At 41.1% G+C, this 18769-nt stretch overlaps 1 protein-coding gene across 3 annotated transcripts in view; it reads left to right on the top strand.

Annotated features, from left to right (window-relative positions):
- The first annotated feature begins 3728 nt into the window (after nucleotides 1-3728).
- The window catches only part of KMT2E (lysine methyltransferase 2E (inactive)), a 55642-nt gene continuing 40601 nt past the window's right edge, over nucleotides 3729-18769 (top strand). The window contains exons 1-2 of one of the 3 annotated variants that reach the window (XM_071423941.1): nucleotides 3729-3914; nucleotides 12480-12536. The gene's annotated coding sequence lies outside the window, so the exon portion shown is untranslated. The remainder of the gene's footprint in view (nucleotides 3915-12479; nucleotides 12537-18769) is intronic. The other 2 variants (XM_071423943.1, XM_071423942.1) reach the window with 2 other exon arrangements.

Below are 18769 nucleotides of genomic sequence, written 5' to 3'. Positions count from 1 at the left end.
TCTTTCCTGGTATCCTCTATAAACCTACAAAGGAAAAATGTAGTGCTGTTAGATGCTTCCAATCCTGTTTTTCTACCCCTCCTCCCACAACACAGGGATGCCCTGCAGGCTATATATGCGACCAATATGAACTACTTACAGCAGCTCCCAAGTCCCCAGTCAGTTCTTATATAACTGAACTCCACCTCACCATATTACTTATGTAACACATATAAAAGAGCAGCTATTATACAGAAATCTTCACTATTAGTCATACACTCGGTTACTTTCATTCCAGTTCTCAAACAGCACATTTGTGAAATAGTAAAGCTATATGCCCTATGAGGATGCTACTGTGGAGGTAAAAAGAAAAAAAATCCTATCTATCTAGGGACAGATTAAGAATAGAAAAAGTGAAACACTTCCAATAGAACAAACCAACACCTTTAAATCATCAACAATTTTAACTGTTAATTTGTTCATTGGGTTAGATGCCATGGCTAAATTTACACTGTCATACAAGAACAAGACATGGGAACTAGCACTGAATTGCTTTGAAAATATGAGAAGCTCAACCAAACAGTAACAGGAGTTACATTCCTTAAAGAAAAGGGTTAGGATTGGAAAACAAACATTTTTCACTTCTCATCCAGCAAATATTGAAATTTTTTTTAAAAGACCTGGAAAAATATATTTGCCAACCTTCCAGGCCTATGTAACAAGTTCATTTGCCTATGGACCTCAAAGTAAAATATGGGGAGTCCTCACAATATTTGCAGACCATATTTTTCATTTGCACTAAGTATATACATCAATTCCCGTGTTAAAGATGCAGGCCATCTGCGGCCTGACTTTGGAATACACCCATCGCTCCACAGAAAGCTGCTCAACTCCTGCAATAGGATTCAACAGCACACAAAGAACAGCGATCCACTTTTCCTGTTCAAACAGAATAAAGTCATAAACACCTGAGAGATTTTCCCCTTGGCCTCCCCACCCGTACCCCCGGCAGAGCAACACTAGAACAGCCAAGACCTCCTCGTCAGAAGAACAACTCCGCACGGCCTGTACGTTTTCCTCAGCGGCTTTAATGAGGTCATTTAGACATCGCTTAAAACGACTGTTCCAGTAAGAACCACTCCGTAACCCCCTGCAACTTAACTCAGAGCAGAGTGCCTTCGCACCGAGCGGGCGGCACTGCCGTGAGCGCACCCGGCTCCCACGCTCGGGCGGAGCCAGTAGGCACCCACGGGCAACTTTCCCTGGAGGTGGGTAAAGCCTTGCGCAGAGAGGGGGCGGAATGGAAAGCTTCCCCCAAGAGGAGCTACACCCTGGAGGTGGGTGGAGAGTAAAGAGAGAAGCGAGAACCTTCCTCGGCAGCAGCTACACCCTCGTGCATAAGGCTGATGGGGGAAGGGAAACAGCGCGGGACCGACGACGTTGTGCAGGAGGAGGGGGAGGGAAGCCCGGGCTCTCCCGGGCAGCCGCCGCCGCCGCCTAAGCCAGCTTGGTCCGCAGCCAAACCCCACAGGAATGCAACGCGGTCACATGACCTCCGGCGGACGTGCAACTCCCTTCCCTCTCCAGGGACACCCTGCGCCATCTTGTACTGACGCAGTTACAAAGGCAGGCATGAGTTGCTCCCCTCTCGCTCGTTCCCCGCTCCTCTCAGCACAGCCCCGGCACTATTCGGGAAGGAGAAGCCCAGGCCTGATCCTGCTTTTCTTTTCGCCAGCTCTTCGGGGACGCCCTGCCCGCGGAGTCTTCCCTGGCGCTGAGATCATGGCGCCCGTTTTCTCCCTTTGCCTCCCCCGGCAACTCCCGACCCTGCCCAGCTGCGGCTGCCCCTGCTGCAGGATGATGTCAGCGCCAGCCAATCAGGGCGCGCCGGGCCACCCGGGCCGGCCCGGCCATTGGCTGCCGTGCCGCTCCCGCCCCCCTCCTGACTCGGGCTCCGCCGCGGTTCGCTGCGGAGCCGCAGCCAAGGCACAAGTGCGGGGAGGGGAATAGGAGGGGAAGGGAAAAAAAAAAAAAAAACCCTACACAAAAAACCGACAACCAAACCCACCAAGAGGCCAGCCGCCATTTCGCGCAACAACAGGCAGAACCCGAGCGAACAGCCCCAGCCAAGCGCCCTAAGGAGAGAGAGAGAAAGAAACAAGAGACACACGCACAGAAGAGTTAGACAGGAAAAAAAATACCCATAGACTCCGCCATGATCACAAGAGGTTTAATCGCCCCCCCTCCTCCCTCAGACTTAATGCCCCATTACAGCCGCCTCCTCTGCGTCCAACCAGCTAGCAGATCCCTTCACCTCGGCTCCCTCCTGCCGCAGCAGCAGCTGTTTAGAGCCCCAAACTCTCTGTGCCCAAGGTGTGGGGGGACGCTAGTCTATGGCGCTGCTGCTAACTGCTTCTCCAGTCACCCGAAAGTGGCGGCTCCATCGAGGCAGGGTAAGAGCTGCCAGCCCAGCTTTTATCTGGTGCCCCGAGTTTGCGCACTGAAGAAGGCTCGCTCAGCCCCTGGTGGGCGTCGAACGAAACCCCAGCCGCCGCCTCCCCTCCCTCCATCAGCCTTAGCGCTGGAGGGGCTGAAGCCGGGTAGGGGAGGCAGGGCGGCGTAGGGGTACAGCGGGGAGGAGATATGGTGGTTAGGAAGACGGGCTGCTTACGAATGGCCGGAGCTGTGTCTGCCCTGAAAGGCTGAGCGAGCTCCTGGCATTGGCAGCGCCCGCTGGTCTGGATGGAAGTGCGCCATTCTTACTCCCCGAGCGCCGTTCCCTAATGGGCAAACGAGGCTCGTTCTCTGCTTGTCTCATTCCCTGCAGAACAGAAATGCCTTCAGCGAGTGCTGTCGCATTCGCTCTGAGGAAAAAAGCTTTCTCCCACTTGCCTTTAAGTCCTAAACGCTTCGGGGAAGATTCTCAGCCTCGAGTGTCTTACTGAAAGTTTCAGTTCAAAACCTCCTGAGCAGATCTGCAAAAATTCCCGCTCCTTTCTCGCTCCCCTCTTCCCCTCCCCTCAGGTAGTTCTTCTGCGTGTGTGAGATCCAGCGGGTCTGCCCGGCTTTTCGCGCAGTTGAGGCCGAAAATGTGCTGTTAGAGATTCATAAAGAACACGTATGCTGATAGCATCGACGGTCGTGAGGAAGAAGCCGGAGGTTGGGGGTGTGAGAACGGCCGAGGAGGGAGTTTTGGCGTTTATTCCTCCGAGGATGCAGCTCTGACTCAGACACCCTCGCTCCCGCCCGCGCTCGGCCCCACAACAGGCCGGGACGGAGCCCCCGCCCCTCCCGCGCGGGCTGCGCCGCCGGGGCTGCGGATCGCCCCCGGCGCCAGCCCCCGCTGCCGCCGCCCCTCCTCCGCTGCCCTACTTCCCTCCTCACGGCCCCCCTGCCCAGCCCCTGCCGCAGTCTGGTGCCACGGCCGCGCCCAGACCCCGGAGCCGTTCTGCGTGTTGCAAAATGGACTCTGAGGGCTCGGCGGGCGCGGGCTGCGCTCCCGGCCCGTAAGCAAAATGGCGGCTGTTTGGCTTCGCCTTGGTAACCCTGCCCCTGTCAGGCGGGGCGGGTGAGCCCCGTGCAGGGGGAGGGAGGGGAGAGCGGACGCCATTTTCCCAGAGAGAGGCAGTGACATAGAAGGGAGCGTAGGAGGCTGGAGGGAGGGAGGCACGGGAGCAGCGGCGGCAGCAGTGGGGTTTGTACACAGGTCCCAGGGCAAAGGCGCCTTTGAGCTGGTCCCTGTAGGGTTCTGCGCACTGAGCTAGGTTTGGGGGGAGGGGGGGGTCTCCTCTTTCCCTTTCTTTTACTAGAGCCTGCTGAGGGCTGAGTCCTGCCTAGGGTAGGGATATCCGCAGTGGGGCTGTTGCATTGTTTTGGTTGGGATAGAGAAGGGGCTCACCTGAGGGGTCCTGCTGCCTGGCCTGTGACCATTACAGGTGAGTCTTTGGTTATTACGAGCATATTCTGCTGTGGGTGCTTTGGGGGAGGGGGGGGGTGGAAAAAGAGAGTGAAATGCGACGGGAATGTCTCATTACCTTCGGTGCGAGTATAACTCCTTCCCACCCTGAAATGTGTTTAATTTCTGTTTAAGTTGCCTTGAATTTGCTTTTCCTTTTGTGGGGTTTGGTTAAAAAATGGCAGGCTGTCGCTATATCTTATGAATATGGCGGGTTACTGTAACTGGAAGAGCTGAGGAGAATTTTTTGGCAGTTACGCCAGATTTATGCATTATGCTTGGAAAATGAGCCAAAAGGAGCTATTATGTGCCAACATAGGCTTCCTTGGGCTGGCGGTTTTCAGAACGGGTTTGTGCGTTATTGGGACTGCGTATTGAGTTTTACGAAGCTTGGGGAAGCCTATTCTTTTCCTCCATCCTGTATATTTTTGCTTTGTGGTACTAAAATGGCTCGTTATAGGCCTAATCTCTTTGCCTTCCACACCCCCGCCTCCCTGCCTGCCTCCCTGTTAATATCTCCGCTTCGTGGTGTAACCTGGACAAACGGAGAGCTGTCCCCAGGAGTTTCTGTGCCAATTTAAAAGGGGCTCATTCTCCCCACCCCCTTTCTCGAGGCTGTAAGTAGTTGGACTGGTGCACCCCTTTCTCGCTTTAGTTTCTGCAGCCAGTGTTCGTGTTCCCTGGGTGGCATATTTCATTCTCTTTCCCGAAGCAGTAAGTGTCGGTGGGTTCGACCGTATTGCTGCAGACACCGGGGAAGAGAAACAAACGGTTCACTGTGTACTACTAAATAGGGTAGAGAAACATAATATAGCCTGATTATAAAGGTCCTGTATTCCCCCATACTCGGCTATTAGGGAACGTGTGGTGTCTGAAAGCCCTGAGGTCCCTAAAATGCTACATACTACGTGTCGTCAAAAGGAGAAGTTCAGTGCTGCGTCTAGATTTACGAATGTTTTAGTCTGTTTATTTACAGTAGCTTAAAGGAATAATAATGAAGCATTTTTGTTACTCAGGGTTCAGATCAGAGAACAGCAGGAGATATCCATGGCAGTACTTGCAATGCATGATTAATTGGTTATTATCACTATACTTTTGAAGTTACTTTTTTAAAAATGTGGAGCAAATTTATTAATTTCCCTCTTTTGTCCTTTAGAGATTCTAAAAATGGCGGCCTCAGGCTGATGTTGTGGTAATCTAATCAGCTCGGGTCCTCCACACCCCATGCAGTGCGTTTGTCTGCAGCATATTAGTGTCTTACTATGTTAAAATGAAAAGGCTGTTCCCTTCAAATAACGTACAAAACAGCTCTTGACTTTACTGCGATTTAAAAATGCTGTGTTCCAGCTGATTAATTTTATTGGTTATGTGTGTGAAAGGCAAGTGAACGAGACCACTCTAGTCGGGGAGAAGGGGGGTGGAAAGAGGCAACAGACTCAAGCAGCTCCTTCGAGGGGTGTGTATGTGGTGCTGTAAGGTAATCTGTATGTCGGTTTGGTAAATTGGAAAGGCTCCTGCGTTTGTGATCGATACGGTGCAGCTGTCTGTCCTACTAACGACATAAAAGCAGTAATATTTATCAACGGGAGTCGTGGATTGCGGTCACTAAGACAGTCAGCTAAATTCTTTGTGGAAACACATTTGTGAACGTCACGTTCATCTTCCAGGAAATACCTTCACTGGACATCGGTGTAGTAATTCCATATATTCATAGTTAGAGAATACAGAATGAGCTTAAGGGAATAATGCACACGAGATTATAACCTGTTACTTTATTTAAAGACGCGGAATTTCTTCTGCTGCCATGTAATTTTGGCATTATATTTTTTCCTCAATTTATTTTGTATCTTGCTATATAAATGGTATATGTGATAATGCACATCCAAGTCCTGAGGGAAGGTGCGATTCGTAACGTCTAATTTTTTTCCTAAATGAAATATGAACCATTTAGTATCACCACTATAAATATGTTTGAGTGGGGGGAAGGGAGGTCACAAGGATTCATTATTTGGTAGTTGGTGTAGTGTACTCTGATACATACTATAGCAGCTGCAAATTGTATGTTTTAAGCACCAATAACAAAAAATAAATTTTCACCTTTTTTTAATGCCTGTCTTTAGTCTTGTCCTTTAAATTAATGAGATATGAATTCCTATTCCAGTATAGCTTTAGAACCTTCTAGATTTAAGAAATCAAAAGTGAGGTATTGAAGTGGTGAAGCTGTCTTCAATCTCTGACGAATTTTAATTTGAATACTGTTTAGAAGCACTGATGTAGGATTTAAGGTATACTTGAAGTTGAACAGTAAGATAGACTTTTAGGGTATTGTTAATGCATGCCTTTAGTGTGTTTTGAGGCCAAAGGCTGAGTGATATCATTAATTCTCCAGTAATGCATGCTCCCATCATCTTTATTTATATAAATACAATTTTTTCTTCTAAGCCATGTCTTATTCTTTCTATTTAAAAGTACATGAAAAAGACAAAGAATATATGGGCCTTTATGGAAACCTTTTGCCTTTTTCTTTCCTTGCCTTCAGTTGTAAGCTCCTGTTCTAGATGCTATACAGTCTGCAGCTCTTTATGGCTTCTGTCATGTTCTCAAGCAGACATCTGATTGGCAATTAGAGGGAAATAACCTTGTACACTTAACAAAAAGTGTTTGGGGGAAGGTGATGAAATAACCCAAAAAATACTAATTTTCAAATTTTACAGTTTATTTTATGCACTAAGACCCTCTTGGGAATTTAGAGATCTTCCAGACTTTTCCTGTATGAGTTTTAATGACTCAGTTTGCCTTCGTGACTCAGTTTCTCCATTTGTATAAACAGAGCTCTGATTTGTTTTAAGGAGATGAGACTACAAAACAAATTCTACCTTAATTTTTTAACTCCATTGATGTTTTAATTATATATTCATAAAGAATGAAATACCACCCCACCCCCAAAACTAATACTAGCTTCTTGAAAGAAGGAAGGTCTGAAATCTAAATTCCTTCTTTTTTGAGACATGTTTCTTTTCCACAAACATTGTGTCACAAATGCAATAATATAGATTGGAGTTCTGAATCCATTTATGTATCTTAAAGTTTTTCATATCTAAAGGAGAAATTTGCTTAATTGTCACTTAGGCTTTTGGGTGAGTGGTTTGCCGTCTGGGAAATTCCAGAGGGGAAATAATACTGACTCTTTAGACTAAATCTAGGGAAAGTTTCTCTTAGGACTAAGTAACCTCTTCAGGTTACTTTGAGGTAATGCAACTCCTGATATCTCTTGGACAGTTTCAGCATACACAACTATTAAAGTTCTGCTGGAAAGCAGCAGAAATACAGAAATCAGTGTCACACTGAAGGCTGAAGTGTGTCTCCAGTTCTGTTCTTGGTTTGACTAAGGACAGTCTTAATTTTGCATGCATGCTAATACTAATTTTAGTAAGGACTATTTGTGGGACTGAGTTAAGGAGTGGTGTATGTAATTGTAGAATCGTGGTATTGTTCTAGCTAGATTAATGTAAATGAGGGTTTAATGAAAGTATTTTGCTGTTGTCATGTGACATTCTAACAAAATTTAGTGGGAGGGGTATGGATGGGTGAAGATATAAAATAGAACCCAATTCAGATTTCTGCAGAGATCCTGAAGGAGTGCATCTATGTTATTTGCCTCATGACTTCCATACAAATGAGCATTTGTGAATATCTCAAAACCAGACTTTGTTGGACAGTGATTTTTCAACAGGTACACTGTTTAAGTGTTTCCACTGTGCAAATAGTTCTGATTTATTGTTCAGAGTGACACTTAAGGCATCTCTGGGGGAAAAAAAATTCCACAGATGAGAAACCTGGATTAGGGGAAAAATCCTCAATTCTATGCTTCCAAATTCTGGATTATTTAAAATATTAATTGTAGTGGTCCTTTGAATGGTGCAAGATGGATATTTCTATCTACCTCAGTGTTCACATTTTCTTAGTAACAGAAGAGTTGGACCCGCAAGACCTGATCTCTTTGAGGATCCAAAATTCTGCTCATGACCTTCACATTACAGAAAAAACCTGCTGTAGTTGTTCAAAGGAAAACTGCTGTTAACCTTTAAGGCATAACAAACAAGTACTTAAAAGAAACCTTTTCAAGGTTTCATATACTTGCTAGGAGATACATTAAGATTTGCAAAAGGAAATAAATGTAATCGCAGTAATAGTGAAACAGGCAGGATTTAAGCTGTGTTGGTTGTTAGAAAATTTTAAGACCTTTGAAGACAGTTAGTTTTATTGCACAGAGGATATTTTTTTAACATGCCTGACCTAAGTGGTTTTGTATCTTATTTTTCAAAATTAAAATATGGGTAAGAATTATAGTAAATCAGTGTCCATTCAAGTTACGTGTTTCAAAAGTGAATGTGAAGAATATATTATAGTAGCACACAGATTGCGTCCTGTGCAAGTAGAGTATGTTTGTTACTTTTGCATATTGTATTACCAGAGTGCTACCTCTTGTTTCATGTGATAGTTCATACACTGCTTAGATGGAGATCCAGTGCTGTAAAACCTAAGTGAGACTTTAAAGGGACCAGCAATTTTGTAAATCAGGCCCTTCCAAAATAGTGTTGTTCCTCATTTGAGAGTTTAAAATTAGCACTTGGATAGTTAAGATACTAAAATTTCATATTGCAGGCTCAGGTTAAGGAAAGCTTTTTTATTTTATTCTCAATTGTAGTTGTGTTTTTTGTATTTTATGCCATCATAATCTAGGTAATCATTCACTTTTATATCTTCATCACAAAAGTAAATTGCCTTCAAGTTCAAAGACAAGATGATAAGACTAAATTTTAATGACATTATTGTACTTTATATTGCAACTTAAGAAGGAAGCCATATAATCTGTTGTTGGCCCCCTTATCATATAATGGTGTGGAGCTGGAAGGGACCTTCAAAACCACTTTGTTCCAGCGCCTGTGCCATGGGCAGGGACACCTTCCACTAGACCAGGGTGCTCAAAGCCTCATCAAAGTCTGGCCTTGAACTTCCAGGAATGGGACATGTGCTGCTTCCCTGCACAACGTGTTTCTAGTGCCTCAGCACCCTCACTGTGAAGGATTTCTTCCTACCATCTAATCTAAATCTCTCATCTTTCAGTTTAAAACTGTTCCTCCTTGTCCTATTACTATCTACTTACGTAAAAAGTCACTCTCCCTCTTCTTTATAAGCCCCTTCTAGGTACTGAAAGGCTTTATTTAGGCATTTGGGGCCTTCTCCAGGCTGAATAACCCCTGTTCTCTGAGCCTTTGTAGCAGAGGTGCTTAGGCCTCTGGATTATCCCTGTGACCTCCTCTGGATCTGCTCTAACAGATCCACTTCTTTCTTGTGTTGCAGACCCCAGAGCTTGACAAAGAACTGCAGGTGGCATTTCTTGAGAGCGGAGTAGAGGGGCAGAATCACCTCCCTTGACCTGCTGCCCACACTGCTTTTGATGCAGCCCCGGGCATGGTTGACTTTGTGAGCTGAGAGTGCGCTCTGCCGAGTTGTGTCGTGCTGCTCATAAACCAGCACCTGCCAGCCTCTGTCCTCCTCAGGGCTCTTTCTCCACCCATTCTCTGGCCAGCCTGCACTTGGACACAGGTGCAGCACCTTGCACTTGGTTCTGTTGAACTTTGTGAGGTGCACACAGGCCCACCTCTCAGGCCTGTCAGGGTCCCTCTGGACGATATCCCTTCCCTCCAGCATGCTGGCCACCCCACAGAGCTTCATGTCATTGACAGACTTGCTGAGAATGTGTTTAATCCGTGTCACCAACAAAGATTTTAAACAGCCATGGTCCCAGTACCAGTTCGTGAGGAATGCCACTCATCACTTGTCTCCACTTTGACATCGAGCTTGACAGCTTTTGCAGCTTGTACAAGTGCAGCCATGTGGCCAGTTCCTTATTCTCCAAATGGTCCATCCATCACATTCATGTGTCTCTCCATTTCAGAGTTAAAGATGTTGTGCAGAACAGTTATTTATCACTCACAGAAACTGATAAAACTAATAGCCTGTATTTGCCATTCAGAAATTTAAACTTTTATGTAGAATGGTAGATTTGGGTCTTTTACCTTGAGGAGTTCTGAATATTTAAATTTGTTTGGTGTTCATTACTTTTTAACTCTTCTAAATTGATAGGACTGGAGATACTTTTTGACAGCTGGTGATGCTCTTAGCTTGCCTTGAGTAGACAGAGGGGCCTAACTTCTAATTAGAATGGTTATAATGGGCCTGAGTTGAAAACTGTATCACAAAACAGATGATAGTCAAGTCTAGATGGTTAATCCTGTTTTAACTATTGGTTTAAAGAAAATTTTCTAATAAGGAGTGGTTTAAGTCAGTTCTGTTTAAACTGAAGACTTGAGAAGTACAGCAACTTATATATAACTTTTGAGGAAGGTACAGAGTGATTACATGTCTTTTTTGGTTTCCAAACCTATCATTCTAGAACTGTGAAAGAAACATGAATACTCTATATATAATTCATAAACAATACAGTAGTTATTTTACTGGTGATAAGGGTAAGGTTCCTCCCTCAAATGCCTTACCAAGTGATTCCACTGATTTTTTTCCTTTTGCTTAGGATAGGAACGTTTGATGTGAATCTTTAATATCTTTAATATTATGAAGGATTTTTATGAATGACTGTGTTGTGGGGTCCTTTTAAATGCTTGTTCCTTGTCTTACTTTCCAGTGATATCTTTTGTGCTGAAAGACAAAAGCCAGCTCTGCTTTTTGTTCCCTTCTGTGTGGCAGTAATAGTGAAAATTAAAGCTGTTTCTTGAGCTTCCATCACTGGGCAGAATTTCTTTGTGCTTATTTAAAAATCAGGTATTTTATGTCTCTGTTACTATAATTGAAAAATGAACTGAAGCCTCAAGTGACAACACAAAGCTATAGAGTTAAAATGCATGGAATGGAAATTTCTTAACTCAAATAATAGAGTTTTGCAAAATAATTGTAGTTGAAAATAAATTCAGTTTTGTTTTCTTGAAAGTCGCAAGAATCTTGTGATGGTACACTTCTGTAATTTTTCGTGTGTCCTTGAACATGAAATAGTCCCTCCATCTGTTCTCTCATTTTTTCTTGCCAGTATCCTCCCCAAGTTTTTGTAAAGAACATTGAAATACTGCCAAATTGTTATGAAAAGATATAGTCCAGGTTGAACTGTAGTTAATGGAGTTCTTCTAACTGCCAGAAAAAATTAGAAGTTTGTGTTTGAAAGAATGTGATTTTCTGACTTGCTTGTGTTTTGATTCCTAGGCATAGGTGTAGCAGTTAGGTAGGTGAATGTCTACACATTGCTTCCATGAGTAAAAGTAGAACCACTGTTGAGCTATTGAGGTAAATCAAATGTCATGGATAAAAAAGAGGTGTAGATTTAAAAAATTAGCTCAAGTGAAAACATATCAAAACAAAAATATGCTTAGCTGAAGTCAGACTTGAAATAAATAAAAAGAATTTACTTCTTCTGTAGTAGCTGGCTAATAATTACAGTAGACTCCCAAGTCTTACTGAGCAGCATAGAAAAAATTAATTAGCTTATTTGGGATCATAAAGCCCACAAAATATTTATAGTGTTGAAGGCAATGCCAATATTTATTTTTAGCCACCTATTTTTTCACCCCAAAATCTGTACTTGTTGGGAGGAGTATTGGTGACTGAATTGCCATGAGGTATACTGTTATATTTAATAAAAAATAAATAGACTTAGCCCATACAGTTGTAGATGTGAATTTGGGTATTCTTACAGAATGTGGACTGTATATACTTGCAGAAAACCTTTATTTTTTAGGATGTTTGTCAAGAATAATAATGTAAGATAACAGATAAAATGTTTTCATTTGTCAAGAATAATAATGTAAGATAACAGATAAAATGTTTTCATTGAGAGTAATTGCTAAGTCACATACAGGCAGTTTGTCTAAGTTTAATGAACAGCTTTTTATCATTTTGTGCTAGATGGAGAAATACTCATTTGCAGTAAAATAGCTGATGCAAAAAAATTACATAAAACAGAGATATTTTTTTCTGGCAAACTACTTTATTAGTGTTCCTAGCCTTTGAATTTTTCTTTAAAGGCATTTTACATTTTTCAGTGATAGACTATAACAGGCTAATGTTAGGTAGATAATATATACTTCTCCAGGCAATATGCAATATTGCTATGAAAAAATAATTTTACACCTCTTCATGTGCTGTAGTTGTTTTGTATTTTACAGTTCCTTGGCTCTCCAGCTCAAATAATTGATGGTTTTTGAATGGCTAGGACTTTTTTTGTGTAATTTATTTTCAGAAGTATAGCAGATGTTTAGTAAACTTACTGACATCAAGCAATTGGCAGTTAATTTTCAATCCTGGGTGTTGAGTTCTGCAAATAGAAAACCTAAAATCTGTAAGTGTGATGTGTGTTAGTATATCTCTGTTTTCTGTTTCTTTGATCGATTCCTGTTCAATAAACTAACCCTTATTCTCTCTGTAACTGCTTTTACCTTTATTTCCCTTCTACCACTCATTCTTTTTCTCTTCCTAGTCCCCTATTTTGTCTAACTTCCACTGAGAGAAGAAAAGGAGTGAAGAGAGAGAAGAGGTAAGGTCAAGCCTTGATGTTTAAGGGACGAGCATAAATATTTGAGGAAGAGACCTTGCTTTCACTCACAGGAGTAAGCAAGAGCAGCACTACTAGCAGGACCAGCTAGTAAAGGCAATAAGTCCAGTGGAAAGCAGCTTTGGTGTGTAGCAGAGGCTTGGCTAAACTGGCAGACTGACTCTTGCTTTGTGCTCACAAGTGTGGCTTGCTTTGTGCAGGCTGGAGTCTGTGTAGTGCATACTATGACCTGTGTACCAGTGAAAACCTTGTGGCATGATGGAAACTCAAATTTTTTATGCATAGATCTTGGATACCATGAAGGAGGCAGGGGTTTTTATTTCTCTGTTTTAGATACTAAAGTCTGACCAATTCATAAAGTTTGGCTGTCATTCCAAACGTGACTGTGGTCTTTATGGAATGTAAAATCCTGCATTTGTCTCAGGGTGTTCCTAAGCTGAAACAGGTTGCCCAGAGAAGTTGTGGACGTCCCATCACTGGAAGTGTTGAAGCCCAGGTTGGATGGGGACCCTGAGCAACCTGGTGTCCCTGCCTACAGCAGGGATGTTGGAACTGGATCATCTTTCAGGTCACTTCAAACCCAAGCCATTCTGTGATTCTGTGCTAGTAAATTGTGCTTATTGGCACTATTTTAAAAGCATAGTTGGAGGGGGAGTCTTACTTTGTAGTTGGTTGTAATAAGAGTGTTTCTTAAATAAGTTGGTCTAATGATTAAGTAGGTCTGTGTCAGTACAACCAATGTGATAAAACAGAAGTTTGACAGGGCTGGGAACTTAGTAGCCTTGAGCTCTCTGAAGCTTTCTGAAAATCCAAAAGGAGGTGGGGGCAGCTATGAGCAGTGTCCTGTGAGAAACAGGGAGAGGAAGCATAATGATTTTAGCCATTATCTGTCATGTGTGACTTCAAACCAGCCATTGCAAGTACTTTTTTGGGTTTTTGCCTGTCTGACAGGGTACATGAGAAAGGTTAGATGGACATGAGTACTGACAACGTGTAGGTGACCCTGAACAGCATAGGGGAGGATATTGAGGGGCTTGTGAGTGAGGCTAGAAGCAGTTAATATTGTGATGAGGAAGAAGATAGTGCTCAGAGGGATGTAGAGAAGATTAAGTAAGTGGGAATGTTTGAGCACATGCTCCAAATACCAGATTTCTTCTAGAACAAGTTGTTTCTTCTATATGATTTGCAGGACTTGGTCTTAATTGGTCTTAATTTGTATGTTTGAGTGTACCTACTGTGTCTTATTTTTCCTACTCCCCTTTTTTTGTTTCAGCACAAATTAGAAGTAAGTGAAGTTATCTGTTAGGTTACCATAGAAAGCAGCAAACAGTAGCAAAGGTCTGAATTTGGACTTGCAGTTGTTTCTAAGTCTGTGCAGTTCTTACTGCACTTGTGTAACATCTGGAAGTTGGATATCCATCCTGATCTCTTAGGAAATCTGTCCAGTTATGGAGCATGCTAGGGGAAACAGAGAAAACTTCCTTGTATATAAATTAGTCATTTATTCATGTATTCTGCTTCTAGGTCTGATTAAAGGCATGTTACCTTCTGAGAAACAGACAGCAATGAATAAATACTGATTACTTTATACATTTATTTTATGGTATGTGTATATATGCTGCTTATTTTTTCCATATTTGTGTGTTGATACAAGTATATACATATATACACGTGCACAGTAGAGTTCATTATTTGAATGATACCTAGAGTGTACCATTAAAATGCCAGTGTCTCTTGCTAATTTTAAAAATAATCTCATTTCTTGTTAGACTTGTATGCTCAGAGCAGTAGTAGAAAGCAGCAGTTTAGAAAAGCATGATGTTATTTAATGAAATCTTCTGTAAATCTTCCCTCTTAGTCCATTTCAATTAAAAAGAAAGTTAAAAAATCAAACAAACCCAATAAACAAACAGACCCCAACACACACCTCCCAAACCAAAAACAAACAAAAAATTTCCAAAGGAGGGAAAAACCTGTAGGTAGGAAAGCCAAGTAGTAAAGCTTAGTTTGTTGGCCTTGTGACAGTTCAGGACATCAGTTTTCACTCTGTGTTTGTGGAGCCTGACAAACTATTGACAGTTGCATTTTTAGTTAGATTTCTGGTGTATAGATTGTGCTAGGGCATAGGTGTATCAACTTTCTTGTGGATTTCTTGTGGTCAAGGGTGGTTCCCATGACCGTGCGTTAAAATTATTGGCCTGTAAATCTGAAGGAAAGTATGACAAGAATTGCTTTTGCTCATGATTGCAAAATGTGTGTACACACATGATGTAATTGGAGGGAGGAGGAGAATGTTTAGATTGCATTCTCAATAAATGCAGCTCATGCATAGAAGATGCATGGTGAGGTAATAAAATGCAGTAAAACAGAATCCTAACTTTTGGTCATCTACCACCTGAGATGACTTTGTATAAACAAGTAACAGTAAGATATGCAGGAGTCAGCAGAGGTCTGAAAGCAGTAATACAATCTTGGAAATCTTTGCATCTTGACTGAAAGACCTTATTGATATGGGAAACAGTAATTGGTTTTGTAGTGGTCCTTTGTAACTTGGGAATTAACCTGGACTCCCAGTAGTGTGAATTTTCTACTGGGGGCAAATGGAAATTAAGAGTAGAACACTTGTACATTCAGATTGACTTGGAAGTTACAACCAGGTTAGGATTGTGTGCTGGTTAAACTGAAAGGTGTTGCTTGTGTTTGTGTGTTTTAACACTGATGTATTTTTTATCTGTAAATCTTGTAACTCTTCTTCCTTGGTCAGTGCTTGAGTGGAAAATGAACTGTTTCAGCAATTTCATTTGTTGCTTCAAGTTAACTCCCTTAAGATTTGTACACTCTCATGAAAATGAGCCTTCATATATACTGTGTGTATTGTGATACTTAATATTGCTCCAGGAAATGGTTATTAATTTCTTGCCTGGATTTAAAGGTGTGAGGGAAGGGGTTTACCAGTACTCAGAGTTGAGCAAAAGGGAGCCTCTTCTGTGCTTGTGTTGAGGGGAAATAAGCTCTTCATAAGCATGAGGTGAGCTAGGTGAACTGTCCATTGCTGGGTAAATTGGAAAACAATGAAACTTTTTAGGTGTTGGAGTGGGGGGACTGACAATTATTCCTGGCCATTTCAGTTACTCTATTTACTACATATGGGAAAGTTACCACTTTCACCTTTTATGTATTTTGTAATGCACATTTCAAGTTACATAATTTTGCTATTAAGGAAAGATAGTTGTCATGTGTAGATAGGTTAGAAGGTTTTGATTAATTTTTCTTCAACTCTAGTTGTGTGGATTTTGTATATAGACCTTGCAAAAGTAGAGTATAGAGATGGTAATTTGGTTAGTGTATAAATACTTCTGTAGTGACATGAGTTAAGGACTTCATGGTGAAGTTGTATGCATCAGTAGAAAATCTAAATAATTATTTATCTTAAACCAGCACTGTTGCATCTAATGAAATAGCCTTGACTATAAGCTAATTAGAATTAGGTTTTTCTCCTTAAACCTCTGTGTTTAGGAAGATCCTGGTAATTCTCTTTGCAGAGCCATTCTGTGATGAAATCTCCCAAATCTTGAAACATCTAAACCGTCTAATAACTGTTTTTTTTTATCTTGTAATTGTTGATGGGTGATAACTGCAGAGAAAAATATTGAAGAACTTTACATGTATACAAAATTCATAAAAACAGGAACAAAAAGATTTCGTGTTTTTGTAATGCCTAGTGATGTGAGAAACTTGAACTGATCTAGCAAACCATGTACTTAAGTTAATGTAGTCTTCTGTGTATGTGGGGAAATTCTTATATTTGAGATAGGATATAATTTAACTGTAGGCTTAATTCATTGTTCCACTTACATCCCTTTATGAATTAGAAAACAAATGTTAAGTTTCGAGTTGCTTTGAATCTGTTCCTAACATCTATAGTAAATGTATTTTTTCTAACTTCTGTATACTTTTTGTATTTGTCACATGACAACAGAATCTGGACATTGTTCATGGAAAGGAAAAAACAAGGAACAGGGACACTGTCTGTAAAAAGTTGTCAGATGTGAAGAAGACTTAGCAGAAACAGCTTTTATTAATATTTTTTCTTCTTTGGTTTTTGTAGTATTAGATGTAAACATTGTTAAAAAAAACCCCAACAAACTAGAAACCCTCATCATATTGTAATAATAATGTTACTGTAAGTATTACAAGTAGTAATGCTGTCTTGATATGTTAATGTCTCTTTAGGATTTTTTTTATTTTTTTTTTTACTTGTTTAAGACAAGTAAATTGTTAATGGTGTTGCCACCATCTCTTACTGATTTTTATGAAAAGTTTTGTATGTGCATCTAGATGAGAGCTTTAATATTCTTAAGCATACAGTATAGGGTCTAACAGGTTTAACACCACTGGTGTAATTTCAGGAGATCACACCCTTACCTTCTGATTCAAAAGCTGAGCTGTCTATATTTGGGGCTTTTTCCTCCTTTGTGTACCAGTGGCAAAGTTAAGTTTTTTCTCCTGATGTGACACAAGTGATCTTAGCAGGACATGAGAGAAAGGAAACCTGTAGTCTCTTCTAGACCACAGAATAATGTTGTTTTAGTGGAATACCTCAGGGATAAGGTATGAGTTATTTCCTGTTCTTTAAAGCATAAATTGTGTTCTCTGTACAAAGCCACAGAGATTAATATTTTGGAATGTATTGCGCTCTTATACTTCTGGTTTTTGAGTACAATTAATTTATACAAAAAAGGGTCCTGGTGTCATAAACAAAATGGATCATAAGGAGTATGGTGAGGCTTCAGGTATTTTAGACTTGATGCAGCTGTTGAGTCAAAAAGCTCCTGTGTATTCTCTAGAGACAAAGAGAAGTGCCATTAAAAGTGTAAATCAGTATGAGTGAATGGTGAAGTGTGATGGGTGTGAAGAGGTTGATCTTGCACAAAATAAATGTTTTAACCAGAAATTTGTCTGGGTTTTAAGATGAACGTTTTATTGTTAGGGCAAGATAAACTTTTTACTGCAACTAAATAAAAGCAAAATTTATTTGAATAAGGGATGTTTTTTTCTCCTGTAATAAAGCTGTAGGGTGATTATGAGAAAATTTGGTGATTTAAGAAATTGCCAAAATGCTTTCAGAGCTTAGAGTGTACTATTACTAATGGAGTAGACTATAACAAAAGTGTTGTTAATTAAGGTACAATAGATTGAGCCACTTTGCCCAGTAAAGAGCTGATCAGTGAACTTTGGACTAGCAGTTTTTATATGGTGGCTTTTAACTCTGTGACCCTGAAATTAACTGGAATAACCAGTGTGGTCTTCCTGTCTTTCAAATTCATGTACTGCTTGAAGAAAGACTTTCTTAAACAGTAAGTTGTAGAAATGAATGTACCTATGAAAACAGTTTCTTAAAGGCCATGGATGACAGTTTGTCAGAGTTCTGAAAGAATAATTACTTGAAATAGATGGATACTTGCAGGAGTTGGAAAGTACCAAATCATGACAGCAGATAGTATTTTATGACTCATCTAAAATACCAAGCTTCAAAGGATAAGCAATCTCTTCATAGATAAAATTCCCCAGTGGTTGTGATATTTTCTTTCTGAACTTATAAAAATACTGGGAATATTAGTGTGTCATGACAATGCTTCTGATTCTGACATGATGGAAAAAATACTATTTTCCATCATTCCAAATTTAACATCACTGTAGGGATCATAATTGGATGGCCTATATCTAAGGTCACAGTTTTGTTTAATAAGTGGGTGTAGTGTTATTAATTTATCCTAGATCTCCCCCTACTCTCATTACAGGCATTTGTTGAGGATGGCTACTCATAAATAATGAGCAGTGTTTGTTTGAATTAACTTGGCCGTGTAGGTATTGCAAGCCAGTGACTGCCTTCATTCTTCCATACTGAACTATAGGCAAAGGAAAAGCTTTAGGGACTTCTGTGGATGTGATGAAGAAGGTGGTAAAAACCAGTGAGTTAGTATTGCAATCATGTTCCACTTCTTTTAGAGAAAACATCTGTTTAATGCTCTTCAGGCAAAAAAAATCTTGATTCCTCAAGTTTCTGACCTTATTCAGTGTAGATCAGGTTATTAGAATTTTTTCCTGAATTCTGACATAGCTGTATTTGAATAAGTTGCCATGGGGCAGGAAGTTGGTTTTGGTTGAGTCTCCCCCTTTTTTTGTTGTTTTTTTGTTTGGTTGGTTTTTTGGTT

The sequence above is a fragment of the Agelaius tricolor genome, unplaced genomic scaffold (assembly GCF_023055355.1).
Source record: "Agelaius tricolor isolate 1412-34295 unplaced genomic scaffold, bAgeTri1.0.p SCAF_3, whole genome shotgun sequence".
Taxonomy (NCBI): domain Eukaryota; kingdom Metazoa; phylum Chordata; class Aves; order Passeriformes; family Icteridae; genus Agelaius; species Agelaius tricolor.
The sequence above is the reverse complement of the archived record's forward strand: the minus strand, read 5'-3'. Positions and strand labels throughout refer to the sequence as shown.